This window comes from Vicugna pacos, chromosome 8, assembly GCF_048564905.1.
Source record: "Vicugna pacos chromosome 8, VicPac4, whole genome shotgun sequence".
NCBI lineage: Eukaryota > Metazoa > Chordata > Mammalia > Artiodactyla > Camelidae > Vicugna > Vicugna pacos.
This window is the reverse complement of record NC_132994.1, coordinates 45,761,740-45,780,479: the sequence shown is the minus strand read 5'-3', so window position 1 is coordinate 45,780,479 and position 18,740 is coordinate 45,761,740. Positions and strand designations below refer to the sequence as shown.

Below are 18,740 nucleotides of genomic sequence, written 5' to 3'. Positions count from 1 at the left end.
TGATTTCCTCATTGATCCACTGTTTTTTCAATAACATATTGTTTAATCTCCATGCTTTTCTTTTTTTCTCCTTTGTTTCTCTGTTGTTGATTTCCAGTTTCATGGCATTGTGGTCAGTAAAGATGCTTGAGATAATTTCTATCTTCTTAAATTTGTTGAGGTTTCTTTTGTGTCCAAGTACATGATCGATCCTGGAAAATGTTCCATGTGCACTTGAAAAGAATGTATATTCTATTTTTTGGGGGTGTAAAGCTCTGAAAATATCCACCAAATCTAGTTTTTCTATTGTAGTATTTAATTTCTCTGTTGCCTTGTTTATTTTCTGTCTGGAAGATCTGTCTAGTGATGTTAATGCAGTGTTAAAATCTCCAACTATGATTGTATTCCCATCAATATCCCCCTTTATCTCTGTTAGTAATTCTTGTATGTACTTAGGTGCTCCTATATTGGGTGCATATATATTAACGAGTGTAATATCTTCATCTTGTATCACTCCTTTAATCATTATAAAATGTCCTTCTTTATCTTTCTTTATGGCCTTTGTTTTAAAGTCTATTTTGTCTGAAATCAGTACTGCAACACCTGCTTTTTTGGCTTTTCCATTTGCATGGAATATCCTTTTCCATCCTTTCACTCTCAATCTATATGTGTCCTTCTCCCTAAAGTGGGTCTCTTGTATGCAGCATATTGAAGGTTCTTGCTTTATTATCATAATAAATTTATAAATAAATAAATAATCATATTTATCATAATAAATTTATAAATAAATAAATAATCATAATAAATTTATAAATAAATAAATAATCATATTATCATAATAAATTTATAAATAAATAAATCATAATAAAATTTATATGGAACCATCAAAGACCTAGAATTGCTAAAGCATTACTGAAGAGAAAGAATGAGGCTGGAGGAATAACTCTCCCAGACTTCAGACAATACTATAGAGCTACAGTCATCAAGACAGCATGGTATTGGTACCAAAACAGACATATAGACCAATGGAACAGAATAGAGAGCCCGGAAATGAACCCACAAACTTTTGGTCAACTCATCTTCGACAAAGGAGGCAAGAATATACAATGGAATAAAGACAGTCTCTTCAGTAAATGGTGTTGGGAAAACTGGACAGCAGCATGTAAAACAATGAAGCTAGAACACACCCTTACACCATATACAAAAATCAACTCAAAATGGATTAAAGACTTAAACATAAGACAAGATACAATAAACCTCCTAGAGGAAAACATAGGCAAAACATTATCTGACATACATTTCAAAAATTTTCTCCTAGAAGAAATAAAAGCAAGAATAAACAAATGGGACCTAATGAAACTTATAAGCTTCTGCAGAGCAAAGGAAACCAGAGATAAAACAAGAAGAAAACCTACGGAATGGGAGAAAATTTTTGCAAGTGAAACCGACAAAGGCTTGATCTCCAAAATATATAAGCAGCTCATACGACTCAATAAGAAAAAAATAAACAACCCAATCCAAAAATGGGCAGAAGACCTAAACAAGCAATTCGCCAAGGAAGACATACAAATGATCAAAAAACACATGAAAAAATGTTCAATATCACTAATTATCAGAGAAATGCAAATCAAAACTACAATGAGGTATCACCTCACACCAGTCAGAATGGCCGTCATTCAAAAATCCACAAATGACAAATGCTGGAGAGGCTGTGGAGAAAGGGGAACCCTCCTACACTGCTGGTGGGAATGCAGTTTGGTGCAGCCACTATGGAAAACAGTGTGGAGATTCCTCAAAAGACTAGGAATAGACTTACCATATGACCCAGGAATCCCACTCCTGGGCTTGTACCCAGAAGGAAATCTACTTCAGGATGACACCTGCACCCCAGTGTTCATAGCAGCACTATTTACAATAGCCAAAACATGGAAACAACCTAAATGTCCATCAACAGGTGACTGGATAAAGAAGATGTGGTATATTTATACAATGGAATACTACTCAGCCATAAAAACCGACAACATAATGCCATTTGCAGCAACATGGATGCTCCTAGAGAATGTCATTCTAAGTGAAGTAAGCCAGAAAGAGAAAGAAAAATACCATATGAGATCGCTCATATGTGGAATCTAAAAAACAAAAACAAACAAACAAACAAAAACAAAGCATAAATACAGGACAGAAATGGACTCATGGACAGAGAATACAGACTTGTGGTTACTGGGGTGGGGGGCGGGGTAGAGGGTGGGAAGGGATAGACTGGGATTTCAAAATTGTAGAACAGATAAACAAGATTACACTGTATAGCACAGGGAAATATACACAAAATGTTATGATAAATCACAGAGAAAAAAATGTGACAATGAGTGTATATGTCCATGTATGACTGAAAAATTGTACTGAACACTGGAATTTGACACAACACTGTAAAATGATTATGAATCAATAAAAATGTTTAAAAAAAAAAAAAAAAGAAAATTAGCTAAGATAAAGTAGATAGGAAGATGGAAACACAGAGCCCACATCAGAAGACGGTGCGCTCTCTGGGAACAGTAGAACACACCACAGCCTTCAAACAGAGAAAGCAATTGGAGGAAAAGTGAAAAGCAAGTTGTTTTTAAAAACTCTTACACCTTTCTCTTCTAAACCAAACACAGGAAAAAGTGTAAAGGAAGGATAACTAACAACATGATTTTTTAAAAGTTTAGATAGAGTATTTAAATGCTATACATAAATTATACATAATTGTACTATTTTGTATTAGCATTATTTCCAGGTTTATTATATGTTCTTACCTCTTTTTTATATTGAATCACAATAAATTTTGCCATAATATATATTTTAGAAATTAAGTCTTCTTGGAACTACACAGAATGTATATAAATCAGGGGATCTTAACCTGGGGGCCTGAAATTACCTTTTTACTATTACCATTACTTTACTGTTACTCTTTGCATGTGAAAGCATGTACTATTAGCACATCATGGTTCTTTTGTATTCGTTTTAATTTTTTTCATCCAGCAAGGGAGATAATTTTGAACAGTTACATCATTCACACACCCATCCTGCTCTTCCATGAAATCAAGGGTCACCCAGGAAAGCAATGTACTTTCTAGAGAGTAGGGATTGCATATGGAAGCCTGTCCACCAAAAAGACTCATTTGATGAACATCTAACTTTGGTCTCTCTCTCTTTTTTTTCAAAGAAAGGTTTTTAATATTGTTTTAGTTTTGTCCTCTCAACACAGGAATGCACAGTCCCTTGTGTCATTCTTTCTACCACAGAAAAGTGAAGCATGGAGGACATGTTTCTGCTTTATAGTAAAGGTTTAAATTGTAAACCTTCCAGAAACTTCTGGTACTGTCACAGTGAACTGAATGATGGTGATGACGATATTAGCAGCTAACATTTATTGAAGCTTTAATCCAAACCTAATCACTGCCAGAGCCTGGATCATTGTCACTAAACCCTGAAGATGCCTAGCCAGACTTGGCAAAATTAGTCACTTAGAATAATAATGCCATGTTGCTAGTGGCCACCAAGAATTTTTAAATGCTTAATCAAAAGCAGTACATGCCTTTCTAAACGTGATACTTGGGCAAGCATAAGCAGTCTCACCCTCATCTTCCTCCTCACGCAGTCCTGCAGACAAGCAAAGGGTCTCCAAGCTCATCCGGGCTGTCAGCATCCAGCAGGAGTCCTTCTCTGGGTCCCTGTGGGTCACTCCTCCCTTTTTTATGAACCATTTCCAATTTCCACCTCCTCCTCAAGGCTTCACCCCCAACCTTCCCTTTCTGCTGACTGATACACACGCAATCAATAACCTCACCTCCCACTTGACAGGGTAAATTCTAAGGTGGTCAGGTGAGAACCCCTTCAAATTTCTGTTCCCCATCCATAACAAGGTGCGTTCTCTCTCATCCTTCCTTCCTCTTTGGTAGAAAGCAGGACCTTCCAAGCTTCCTTAGATGAGTATTTCTACTCACCTTGTCAGAGATCTCAACTCTCTTTGGTAACTCCAGATGATCAAGCATATAAACATGCTCAAGTTTGTCCCATTATAAAAGCAAAACAAAATAAAAACTCATTCAGACCCCTATATGCCTTAGTCTCTATGTCTTAGTCTCCCTCCATTCTCAGCCAAGCTAAATGAAAGATTATTTATGTTCTTGTCTCTGTCTACATTGACAAACCCACTACTATCTGTCTCACCCCTCCACTTTGTCACTCTCTACAAAATTACCAATGATCTCCTTACTAAATGCCCTTGTGAATCCCTATCTTAACTTGCCTCCTCTGCAGCACTGACACTGCTGATCTCTGCTTCTTTCTTGACTCTTCGGAGATCACAATCTCTTGGTTCTCCATATGTCCTTCCGTCCCCTTTGTGGATTCTTCCTATGTCTGTCTCATAACACTTGTGAGTCTCCACGGCTCCATTTACAACAGATTGTTCTCTGAGTAACTGCTCTGAGTGTTATTCCTCCACACCCATGTTCAACTTCACACAGATGCTGAAGGCTTCCCCCTATAAACCTCCAGCCCTGCTCTCTCTGTTTAGCTTCTGACACCAACGTGCAATTCCCTACTTGATATCTCCAGTCAAATACCTCAAACTCAGCCTAAAACCGAGCTCACTGCCACCTCATCTCTCCCTGACAGACCACTTTCCCTCCTGTTCCTTGTCACAGTGAATGGCCCAGAAACCAGAAAACAAAGTATTCTCTCTCCTGACTTTTCTTTGCCTCCTCTCTCCCTCAACCAATCAGTCATCAAGACTACTTCATTCACACTTCAAAGAACCACTTACATCTTTTGATCTCCACGGCCACTAAGTTAGCCCAGGTTCTGGAGTACCCTTTCTAAAACACAAATCTGATTATGACACTCCACTAATTAAAACTTCAATAATGCCCTCTGGCTCAGGATTAAGTGAAAAACCCCTAGAATGTGAAATAAAGCTCCGATTAGTGATCTGACGACTCTTCTGGATTCCCTATTGCCACCTCCCCACTGCAGGGGCAGGCTCTGCTCCAGTCATACAGTGGTTTGCCTCTGGGACCTGCTGCTCCTTCTACCCTGGACATTATGCATACACACATATGTTGCCTAAATTCTGCAGGTCTTAGCTTAGATGTCAAACCCTTTTGGAAGACTTTCCCAATCCCTCAAAACTGCATCCTTAATCACCTGTAGCAGCCTGTGCTCACTCCTGTCATTTTATTTATCCCACTCCAGAGTGACTGCTATTTTTCCCATTACCCTATAAACTCTGTGAGGGCAGGAACTGTGCCTTGTCTATTCTTGCATCTCAAATATCTCACTCACCCCCTGGAACGAGGTGCTTAATGAATATTTGCTGAAATTCAAAAAGAGCTAATATAACTAGTGTTGGTTTTCTATGTAATGTAATGGGTCTCCAGCCACAGAAGGCTACAGGTCAAGTAGGGAGCAGAGATACAGATTTAGATACAAGGGAGCATGGAGCCACGTGCCCAAGTGCAGCATCAATCATAGGGGAGGAAATATGATTTGGTTTGTTTGTTTTGTCTCGTGTATAATGTAGCCTTGTGCGTAGAATAATTAATGTCCTGTTCTGAGCCATTCTAAGGGGTTCTAGGAGTAAGGGAGGGAGGTGACAGTCAAACTAACCTCAATCAGCAGTTCTAAGAAGATAAAAATGATCAGTTGTAACTATCAGGAAAGAGAACTTTCACCGGCTAGAAGCCCAGCCTTCCTTAAGGGAAACAGACACATCCTTGGCCGGCCACAGGCTCAGCTGCTGCACTCAAGTGTGTCAATGGAAAGAAAAAAGGTTGGGACATAGGTGAAGAAATGCTTCTGGGCCCCTCTGTTGGTCAGCCCATCCTTCCTAATCCAGCTCCTCTAAAGTATTCCTAGGCTGCTTTGATTAAAGGACACCGATTTTTTTTTTTTTTGCTTTTGTTTTTGTTTTAATGCATCAGTTGCCAAAACTGTTATTGGCTGACCAGACTTTCACTGGGTCCTTACTATATATAATGGAACTACGTAAATTTTACCTGTTGAATAATCTCATCGTGAGGAAGAACAGAAACATATTTTCCCCCCTTAAACCAAATAGGTCTGGTTCGAGCCTCACTTACTAGAACTAGTTGGAAAACAGATATCAGTCTTACTGGGGGCCTGGAGTGTGGGGAAGTGTTTGCAGTCTTGGGGGCTCTTGTGTTTATGCAGCTAATAAATGATTTTATAAATGAAATTTGGAAAACAGAAAAAGGGAAAAAATTAGGACATGTCTTATCATCCACATGTGAACAATATTAACAGTTTCATATATTTCTTTCTAGAGTATACTGTATTCCACACGCACTCAAAATTCAATTTTGTATCTTGCCTTTCCACATAACACAACATGAGCATTTTCCACATTATTACCATTGATAATCACTGTTTCTGAATGTCAGATAATATTTCAGAAAGTAGAGGCTCCAGTTAACCTGTGGAGGCTATTTCCAATTGTATGCTACTATAAATAATGTGGTGCTGAATAACTGTATGCATGAAGCTTCTTCTGTATTTCAGATTATTTCCTTAGGAGAGATTCCAAAAACTGGAATTATTGGGTCAAAGAACATGATTATTAAAAGACTCGACACATAATGCCAAACTACTCTCCAAAAGCTGTATTTGTTTACAGTCCATGATAGTAACCATTTTACCACACTTGCTCTGGTGAGTGCCATTGTTAAAAAAAAAAATGCATGCAAATGAAAACAGCATGAAAACCCTCCAAAACTTTTGCCTTTAATGCAATAAGCAAAAATGGCAAAATTTTTCTTTTAATGTGTGTGGTTTAAACATTTTTTTCACTAATTGTAAACTTCAATATATATTTGTATATTTGTTTGTTGTTTTCTTCTGTGAATCTTTTAGCCATGTACTGACCTGTAAGAGCTTGATGATCTGTACACACTATGCAGTATTCATGGAGATTATATAAAACTCCACGTGAAGTAAGAATAGTTTCCAGCAAGATGCGCCAAAGCAACAAGCCTGTATCCAGAATCCAACCCTGAACAGATGTCTGCTTGGCAGCCTACTTGGAATAATTAACATCAGAAAGCAGGGCAATTAAAAAAAAAATACAACCAGATCTCACATCCATGCATCATGGTTCTGTAAATGTCTCCAACCATCTGGGTGACTGGGCTCCAAGCCTCCATTCTGAGCAAGACCCGCATGATAGTCCTAAAGACAAGGGACCTCTGACTACCAAATGCTCACAGGACATTGTCTGCCTCTTCAATCACTTCTCATTCTTCACCTTTTAATAAAAGATATTGATGTAACTGTCTCAAGCCCTCTTTCCCTGGATTATGTCTTTCTCACAGGCACACACCACATTTTATTTATCTTGGTATCCTAGGGAGTAGCAGGACCCTGCCTTGCATACAGAAAGCACTGTGTATTTGTTTATTGAAATAAATGGAAATAGAATAATCAAACCCTTGGCAGATGTCTGACCCCAAGCCAGAGGGTGTCTCTTAATTGTACTGGTAGTTGTTTATCATTAGGATAAACAGTTCTGTCTAAAGCCCTGCTGGTGGTGGGAAGTCTGGCACAGGAAGCACACAGCAGCACACGCGAAGAGAGAATAGCGCTTGGCTCTGAGGCAGGTGGAGCGCCTTTGCAACACGCATGGTGCTTGGCCATGTGGTTCCCTATGTGGTTCTTGGTAAAGCTGACTGAGCTGGGAGGCAAATGGTGACTTCAATCTCATATGTCAACTGGCAATGTATTATTATTTTAATATATATTATTTTAGCCAAGGTTTATTCATTTCCCCAATAAACAGATGGTGACAGGCAATTCTCTACAGGAAAGAGGGGAGTGTCCAACCTGCATTAGCAACCGAGAGAGATTTACATTTCAATGTCTCAGTATTATTTGATCACATATTTTCAAAACATTTAGCTAACATCTATCCCACATTCTAGGAAATATGCTAACTACCTCCAATCTATGCCATTTCTTTTGCAAAATCAAAATAGTCACTAAATCTGTACTGGCAAAGAATTTGTTAAAGTCCTTTAAAAGAAAAAAAGAATGCATGGCATAATCTGTCCCTCAAATTATTTCTTTTCAGCTTTCAATTGTGAAGCATTTCAACTGTCTCTCTCTCACACACACACTTTAACAATAAGTAAAACATTAACATGGTTCAGAAGTCAAAACACACACACTCTCACACACACACCTCTCATATTTTTCTTCTTTTTTGCTTTATCATTTAAGAGAATAGGGGCTTTATTTTACTTAATCACAATATAATCATCTCATCAAAAAACTCAGTGCACATAAAATATTCCTATCCAATACACATCCTATCTTCATATTTCCCTAATTGTCCCCAAAATATTCTTCATAGCTGATTTTTAAAAATCATTCAGGATCCAGTCAGAGATCATTTAGTCCATTTGGTTGTCATTTCTCTTTCATCTATATGAATCCTTGTTTTTTCAGTAAGATTAAACAATTTGTTATTATCATTTTAAGAAATCGAGGCCAATTGTTTCATAGAATGTTTCACAATCTGGAACTGTTCATATTTCCCCATAAACAAATCTGACTTAAACATTTTAGGTGATGTGTACTTCCCATGGTGTCCAATCAAGAAGCCAAACTTTTGAGTCTACTCCATTACGCACGATGAAAATTTGATCACTTGGTTATGGTGATGCCTGCTAGCCTTCTCTATCGTGAAAGTAATTTTCCCCCTTGTAATTAATATGTAATCTGTGATTGATGCTTGACCATGTGACTGTATTTTGTTCCCCAACAACACTTTACACAGGGGTTTTACCATCCATTGATGATCCTTCCCTAAATCAGATATTGTTCCAGGGGCTGCAAAATGGTGATTTTTCTAGTTCTGTGACTCCTCCTGCACGTATTAGCTGGCATTCTTCTTAAAGAACGTTTTTCACATCACATTTAAAAAAATCATTATAGACTTAAATATTTATAAGAATGATGGATTTTTTAATTCATTGTGTTACAATCCATTACCATCATTCAAACTGTCCCAAATTTGGCCATTGAGGACGTCTTTGAAAAGTCTGCATTAGTCTTGAATAATTCCTTGTTTTAGAGCTGGAATTAGCTGAGTCTCCAAAGAACACCTCTTCTTTTAATGGGAAATGATACCTTGAAATCCAGATCCAAACTTTAGATACTCTTATTTCTACTGGGGTATTGTTGTCTACGGCGATACCTTTCAGTCATCAGTTACGAAATATGTGTATATATATATTTATATATACACACACATATAATTTTATAGATTTATATTATATACATGTAATATATTTTAAAATATAAATGTATATAATTAAATTTTTCATTTACTTTAAGTCAGCATTTCATACTGATGCTCCCACTTCTAACCCAATACTACAAGGGTTCTTTCTCACTTTCCCTTAGTCCATGTTCATAATTCTTCTGCAGTGGTTAGAAAACTGACATCAATATTTACTTTATCTTCCAACACATACATAAGAATTTCCTTATTACCATACCAACAACTTAGCAACAACAAACCACTGTAGAAAGATCAAAATTTATTTGAAATTTGTAAACTTAAAGAGTTCTCATAAATAACTCTGGTTTTAGGAGTAAACACTTTATTAGTGATATGTCCTTTAGCTGGAAATTGATTAAATATCTAGGCACAATCATTTCTGGCTTTGAAGGTTAATTAAGTAAGGCCAAAGTGCTATTCAGATGTAATCTGATTTCCAGTAGCTTATCAAAACCTTAATGGATTAGAGAGCCAAATACATCTATATTAAAGTAGCATTAATACCCAACATTGATAATATGTACCAAGAACTAGACCAAATGCTTTGCATGCGTCATTTTGTTCTCTCTTTATAACACTCATATGAGGGTTTTTTTTATTGTTACAATTATTGTAATTGTCTCCATTTTGCAAATGGTGGAAACTAAGGCTTCTCAAAAGTTAAGTAGCTTTCCCAAGGGCACAGAGCTACACAGTACTGTCTATGCAACTGAAAAATCAGGTAAGTCACCATTCATGCCTGTTCACTCTATTTTTATTAATATTATACTTGTGTGTTATTTTAAAAAGTCAAACGATTCTTAAAAGATAGATCATAAAAACAGAGATCCACCTCTAACTCTATTCTGAGAGGGAAACAGTTTTTGACACATCCATTTCTTTTGTTTCCACCTTTTTGGGTCTAAAGAATATGCTTATACTCCTAATATTAGAAGATTAGAATTTAGAATTCTTATACTTTTCTCACCATTTTACTTATTTCCATCCTCCCTATAGTTATAGCATAAGTTTTTCTTAATTAAAAGTTCACATTTAAAACATTGTGACTATCTAAGTCATATTTACTATGTACTGCTGAGCCTACTAGTATATAACAATGCTATTTCATTTCTCACATAACTCTTGCATTTCTAGGGCTTATAACTTACTTATTTTTAGTATTTAGTTTTCTATCTCCCTATTACTAACATTTCCTACAGCTTTCCAGCTGAATTATAAGTGTCCCTTGAAGACTTCTTTGCACGTGATCAGATGAACTAGTTTGTCAGGCTCCATTTCCTCTTTCTCAGAGCACTTTCCGGAGGCTGTGTCCTGCTTCAGCATGGGCTAGTGCTAAGTTACTACTTTTCTCCTATATTGGAGCCCTTAGCTTTCTGGAGTCCATGCTATCCACTCTCTGGCTTCATTTTCACTGTTTTGTTGAAGAACAGCTCCATGGAGGAGTCCTGCAACCCACACTTCAGAGCGAGGCAGTAAGAAGTCGATGGGGACATCTGTGAGCCAGCCTCACTGGCTGATTGCACTGCTGTGATCAGGTGGCAAGCTGGCTTTTTTTTTTTTCCTGTGAAATCACCAAGTACCAGTAACCTTAGGTATTTTCCCTGGAGCTGAACACTTTCTCCAGAGAAGAACCCTCTGGCATTATTATGCCTGGAAGCATATGTCCAACTGCCAGTGGTGGAGCTTGTGGCCAAACAGGGTCTGGGGGGAGTCGCTGCTATTTATGTGGACTTGCCCACAGATCAGCTTTCAGTGCAGTGTCTCTATCTCATCACATTGGTCCTGCAGCATCCCTGCTAGACCTCTGAGGACGCTGGGAGAGGTGTAATCATCTTTCTGTACAGGGTTCAGAAAGGTTAGGGAAGGAGGGTTCCTACATTGCATTCAGATTTTCAGCTAATCCTACTACCTTCAGCCCCATGAGTCACCATCATTTTAAAAGTAGTCTGATGCTTCCTATTCCAAAGACTTTCTGAGATTCATTGGTGCAGACTGACCTCTTTCCTTGTTTTAATCATCTAAATTTCAACTAGCCCTAAGTCAGTTATCCCTCCATCCATTTTCTCCTTTTAAAAATGGGTTTGGATTTCTGGTCCAATGTTGTCTTTCCCTTGCTCTCATTGTCCTTGTGAGTGAAAATCCAAGTTTTGCGAATGTTAATGTATTTGGAGAGCCTTCAACTAAAACAAACAAGATGTTATGTTTTCAATGAAAATTCTTGAACTCAAGGAGATGTGTCCTTGAAATAATCCAATGAGCTCATTCTGTTGTATCAAAATGAGGTATGAATTCAGCCAAGTTTTGGAAAAAAAAAAGGTAAATAATCTTAATTTTTTACACAATACCAATGACCCCAATATTTCCAGCAAGTCACGTATCTTAAGAAAATAAAGATAATTGTAACTACAAAGGTAAAATGGAAGGCTTGACTAAGAAATTATTAAAAATACTGTACAAAATACAGATACAAGGCAGCAGCACTTTTTGGTTCCGTACTTAACTGTTTTGATGCAAATGCCAAAGAAGGGAGCTCTCCTACCATGCCTCTACAAAGAATATAAAACTTTTCTTTAAAACTTACATGTTACTCTATCACAAACTCTTGAATAGCCAGCATTAGAAATGGCCAGTGGTTATACCATTAAAACTCTAATTCTCCTGATTGTGTACTGTTAGAAGGTTGGGTGTAAACAAATAGTTTAAATGTATCAGAAAGTCTAGTTTTAAGAAATAAGTGGTAACCTTTTTTGTAAAGTGAATAAATGCTTCTATCAGTGGCTTTGTAATTCTGTATGTTTTATCTCAACCTTTCACCAGTGAAAATGATAAACCATTTACAATGCTATGCTTGTGCCAAATACTACTGAATACCATTTGAATAGAAAGAGTAGAGTGATTGGTGCCCACACTGTGAAAATATACACTCAGTTAAAATTTAATAGTAACTTCCCAAAAAGTCAATGGCATTTAAATATACATAACTAAGGAAAGAATTTAACCCATTTTAATTATAGGATTATATGCACGTGAGCTTAAAGGCCTAAAAAACATATGATCCTAGTACCAAGTGGAGAGAAATATGTACATTTCCTAAAATAACATTACCTACTCAGAAATCTTTTTTACTCCATGTAGGGCTGCTTTCATCATTTTATGACTCCATGTATGTGTTCTATACCTAATTTAAATTCCACAGAATCCTAAAGCAGCTTATGATAAGACAGACAAATAAAATAAAGCTGCAAAATAAAGACAAAATATCCCCTGCCTGTTCATCAAAGAGCTATTACTATTGATTGGAACACCTGGCTCAGGACAACTCCAATTAATCTCCTAATTTAGCTCTGCTTCCCAGTGCAAAGACAAACGTGAAAAGCAATGGAGTAAGTATCTGTTAGTGTCCAATAAAGAAAAGCATAACAACTTACTGGGAGAGAGGAAATATTTTTTTCTACATGAAATTCTAAGAAAACTTGTATGACTCTTCATATAAAACATTGACTACCATGAAAGGCAGAGTCAAAAATAGTTTTTGAAAGATGTTTGCAAATGGCATGTCTTTTTTTTCCTTTTTAGTTGTGCTCACAGCTAAAGCTTATTCCAGCAAAAGGGGAAACAAGCAAAGGAAAAGGCACATGGAGTGAAGTCCAGGGGAAACCAGGTGCACGTGTCTGAGTGCTCTCCCAGTGCAGTCACACAGAAGGCGTGGGATTCCTCCAGCAATTCTTCCAACAGACAATGCGTGTGAAGTAGTCCATCAGAGACTCAGTGGCCAAGGCTTTTCTGGGGACCGCTCATGCTAGCTCCCTCTGTCCAGCACGTACCAAAACTCCAGACTCTCAGAAGACAGGCAGGTTATCAGGAGAAACTGTCTTCTGTGCACAAACAATTTAGGAACAGTGACCCACTCTTACCATTTGAGGAAAGGTTTACATCAGTGTAAGAAAATGCTTCCCACTCAAGTTCCCGTATGCCAGCCAAGGGTCCAACTTGCAAGTAGAGCTTTCTAAGCTAATCAGACTCAAGCCTGCTATCTTAAATCCTTTCTGCACAGATTCCATGAAAATAATGCACTAATGACCCACTAAATTGACCCACAACCCATTAATGAGTCATGACGGTTTGAAAAATCCAGCTTTAATATTTTCCATCTTAAACAAACAAAAAATCCCTTTCTTGACACCACATTCCCTGAAAGCTTGTTTTTTACCCTCTGCTTTCACTGTAAAAATTTTAAAATCTAGAAAACTACAAAATAATAAAAGCAGCATATTCCTGTTACCCAGTAATAATAATCATTAAGTTATTACATTTGCTTAGACTTCATGTATGTGTATGTGTATGTGTGACTGATTGGTTGACTTAAAGAAAGAAAATAGTACAAATACTGAAGTCACATTAACTAGACTCATTACTCTCATTTCCTTATTTCTTTTCTCAGTAGATCCCCTGTCATGAGACTGGCAGGCCTCCTTCAAGTCCTCTTTATACTTTTATGTAAAAGTACATCCATTTGACTATATAGTTGACATACACTGTTCTATACTGCGCCTTTTTTCACTCAACATTTTTTGAGACCTACTTATGTTTGTAGATAAAGTTTCATTTGGGGTTGAAATGCTGTATTTTATTACCCAAATATGTCACATTTTATTAATCCAATATGTTTTTGGTGGACTTGAGGTTGTTTCCAAGGTTAGTTCTCAGAAACGGTACAACAATGAAAATCCCTGTGCATGTTAATACATGTGAATGAGTATCTTCAGAAGTAAAATTCTTGGGTCTTGGGGGAACAATGTCTCTTTCTACATTACTGTTTTCTTTAGGAAAATATGGAAAATACAAAAAAATCCAATATATAGTAGTAACTACATTGATAATTCTATTGTATCCATATTTATAACCCTATATGATATATATGAATATATAATTTAAATAAATTAGGAATCACACTATATGTACTATTATAACTTGCATTTACATGTATTATATCATAACCATATTTTCTAAAATATTTTAAAGTGTCTGCATATATGGGTGTCCCATTACTTATTTAACCAATATCTACCATGCAGCGCTTAGAGTTTTTCCATGTTTTCTCTATTATATAATATAGTGATGAATACTCTATGTGACAAGGATTTGTGGGTGTGTGTGTACATTTCTGATTATTTTCTTAGGAAAATTCATAAAATTGCTGACTTTAAAAGTATGAATTTTTAAAGGCATCTGATGCATCTAATATAGCTATTTTAAAAATCAACACCAGATCTATGAAGAGATTTTTTTTTTACAAGGACATAAAGTAATGCAGTTCAGGTTTGTGGTTTTCTGAAGATGACACTTAACATGTCCCTTTGCTTTCGTTTTTGGACTATCAACATATTTTATTGACCCTCTAATAAAAACTAGATAGCACACACATTGATACCAAGAAAACTGCTAAGTGGCCACTAAGTGTTAGGTGAAAGTCTGTAAGTTTAGGCAGTAGGTTTTAAATGGTAATGCCAGTGGCTTTCTGTGAAAACGAGAACATGCAGTTAATAAAGGTATATAGTCGCAGGACCAGTCCATCTCAAGCAGCAGGTGGCCCAAACAATACCACAAGCAGGGTCAGGAATACCACAAGCATGATTCATCAGGAAGCAGCTTTGGATTTGCTCAAAAGTTCAATCAAGCAAATGACTAAGTTCCTATCAATACTAAACTATACTGCATATTAAGAGACCATCTTAACTTGAAATAGTATTAATTTTTAATTAAAAATGTAATTTCCCTTCATTAAAAAAAATGGATTCTTCAGACAATTGTACCCCAGGTAAATGAATGAGCCACTGGAGGAATGGAAGTCTTTATTACTGTTCATCAGAATGCCAAGATTCTAACCAATATGAAAAGCTTGGTTTTGATGTGTTTGATTTTTGAACCGTTCCTGACAATAATTGGCTGGAAGATTCAGTTATCTCTTGAGGCTAGTTATCTTATCAATTGTTGGATGATGTAATCTGTATAGAGAAGAATCCACATCCTATTTCCAAGAAGGGATACTGTTCAGTTAATAGCCATACCAAATAATTCAATCATAATTTTAAATACGGGAAAGCAGAGCTCTATAGCAATTATAATTTTATGTTTTCTGCCCATACCTTAGTTTCGTCATCTATATGTACCTCATAGAGTTTCCCAAGGATTTAGTGAGTTAATCCATGCAAGGCATTTATAGCAGAGCATGGAATGCAGTACAAACTCAATAAGAGTTAGTTATTACCATCATTATTCAAAATCTCTTCCCATCTACTCCACAGTAGTACTTTGATAAAAGCACAGAAGAGCTTCCAATCTATTCTGGGATCACTTAGTTTAGTCAGGGCCATCATTCTGCCCAAAGCCAGGGAATACAATATGAACGGTACTACCTGGGGCTGTCTACCTAAACAGGGTCCTCTGGAGCTGTGTAACACGTTAGCCCTGACTTTGGTCCAGTGACAGTTCCCACTTAGAGAATAACAAGCTGAAGAGTAAAAAGGGCTGGCTGATTCAGGACACATAACCTGCACATGTAGCTTGGAGAGCATTATATGTCTCGGATTTACACTGATGTTTTACAAATTAATTTTCTGTCTTACAGCAACAAATAACTGCTTTTATTTCTTGGTGCTGTTATATGTCATTTACCTTATAAACATTACCCAGTAGGTAAATAATGGCCAAGTGGTGATTTGGACCTTGATCTGCTAGATGAAAAATACAGTGCTTTTCCTGGCTGCCACTCAGTGAGATGGCACACTGAATGATTAAAATGCAATGAGTCCACATGGAGTATTCTTGTTACGCCCTTTCTTTCAGAATCCGCGTACTTCTCTTTTACTATTTTATCTAATATGAATTAGACATTATAGATGAATAAGAACTGTGCAATGAATAAACGGGCATTAAACACAGCCAAAGCTTCTAGGCTTTTTTTTTAGCTCAAGTATACTCTGGCCTCAGCACTCTTGTTCCTGCTGACCCTTCTGCCTGGAAGGCTCCTCCTCCGGGTGTGCACATGTCTCATTCCCTTGCTACACTTAGGGCTCTTCTGAACCATCCCACACCCATGAAGCCTTCCATGACCACACTCTCAAATACAGCACATGGGCACACACACACCTACCTAACCTACCTCTCTACCTTGGTCTTGTTCTTCTGCCAATAACCATTATCACCACTGTCCTGCTATGTGTATTTATTTATTACTAGAATATGAACTCCAAAAACTGAGCAGGGACTCTTTTTGGTTACCTCCTGTATCCTTAGAACCATGACCAATTTATCTTATATATAGTAGGTGCTCAATAATATAATGATGCTGAATCAATAAAAACATCAAAATTAAATATCAATTATTTCCAATACTTTTCTATATTTTTTTCTTATGGGTCTTTAAGAATAATCTTTAAGAAATGCTAAGTTTCAGGGAACAAACATTTAATATTCTACGTCTGAAAAACCACCCTGTCAAATTAATGTGCTGTTCAAAGATGCTTTACTTGAAGCTCTGAATGGATACTTTCAACTTAAGGAGTTACAAAATAAGCATTCAAAAAGGACACGGTATATAGTCATTAAAATGTAACGAACATGAGTAGGAAATTCAAAGATGATCACAGAATTCTCAATAAAGCCAAAAATCAATTTAAACTAAATCATTATTTCTAATTTATTTAAATACTAATGACACAAGTACATTACAAAAGTAAAATATAACTTTTAAATCCCACAGGCTGTCTGTTGTCATATTTTCTAAGAACTACCAAGGGAAAAAATGTGATAGATTCTTGGAAAATTTTGAATAGAAAAAATTTTGCTAAAACAAAAAAATTAATGCTTTCTAAAAATATATAAAAATATCTGAGTTATAAATCCACCTTTATCAATAAAAGTCATGTTAAATTATGGTAACTATTTTAAATAGAAGCCCAAACGCAGTACACAAGATTGTGAACCACTAGGCATAATGGGTCTGTGTAATGTTAACACGACTAATATGGAAAAGCACACTGCAGATATAATGGAGTACATTTAAAATATTATATTTATTATAGCTACCTTATATTTATCAGTGAATGTTTATTTACAAAAATTTCCCGAATTCTGTCAGATGAGCTACTCAGACTTAGAAATCTTCATTCTGTCATGCTTACCAGGAAAAGTGTTTTTAATGCTTTCTATTTTAGCATTATATATACTTAAATATATTTTAAATATTTGGAAACATCTAGAATGCCTCACTTCCTTTTTATTCCTTGGAAATTTCTTATTGCTTCGTTTTAAGGATGTTTTCTCTTTTAAAGAACAAGATATCAAACTACTTCTATTATCTCTTTTATTTAATCAAGGCATTTAATCAAATTCAGTATATTTGTTCAATGAGTGTCCTTTTAAAAGGAGAAAGTAGCTTTTGATTTAAAAAGGACATCTGGCCAGCACCTCCTGATGTGACTCTTTCCCACTAAAATGCAAATGAAGACAAGGAAAAAAGATAAGAACTCAGCATCAAAAACTAGGGCTGGCAGTTCATATCCTACCAGGAAGAATTTCTTTAAATACCAGAGCTGATGGAAGTAGATACAGAAGAGGAAGAGTAAAGAAAAAACAAAACGCAATGGCAAATAGAGAACTATATGGAAAAATACCATGACAGAAATAATACTGGTTCCCATTAAACACTCATTTTTAAATTAAAAGTGACTTTTTCAGATCCTAACATTTCCTTGTTCTCTCATGTGAAACTTTTGGATCTAATTTAATGAAAGATGCATCCAAACTAATGAATGTTGGCAGATGCTTTAAGACATTACCTAACCAAGTAATTTTTGTGTAATTACATAAAAAAAACTGTTAACAAGGCTAAGATAATCAGATCGAGAAACTGAAAATCACAGACAGTGGCATCTGACTGACACACAGCAGGTCCTCAGTAAACAGTGGCTATTACTGTCATCTGTATCATCGAAAGCGAGAGCCCACTTACACTTGGTATTCGTGTTTAGTCTCTAGCTTTCTACCATCCCTGAAGATTAAAATTTATGTGGAGAAAGACGTAGGCAAACTTTAAAATAAGAAAAATTTGTCTTACGTGTTCTGCTTCCTTCCCTTTTAACTTTTCCGTGTCATTTTTTGAGTCCTTGGTTCCCTTTTATCAGTACCATTGGTATCCCTTCAAAATCATTGCTTTCCAGAGTGATTTAAGACGGGGGGGGGGGTTGCCAATGTGTCTGCATGCTATTAGCTTAGTGGGTGAAACTTCCAAGGTGATTACTGATTTTCACCCCCAGTCTTTTTGAAGGCACATCTAAATTGAAATCATGAATCTAATAGAATTTTAGGTTCCATGGCAGACCAGAGAGGGTTGGACTTGGGAGCTGGCAGATCTTAA

The 18,740-nt window shown here is 36.4% G+C and overlaps 1 protein-coding gene across 1 annotated transcript in view; it reads right to left on the bottom strand.

Moving 5' to 3' along the window:
• RNF217 (ring finger protein 217) overlaps nt 1–18,740 on the bottom strand; it is a 120,353-nt gene that overhangs the window by 59,527 nt on the left and 42,086 nt on the right. The window lies entirely within an intron of this gene.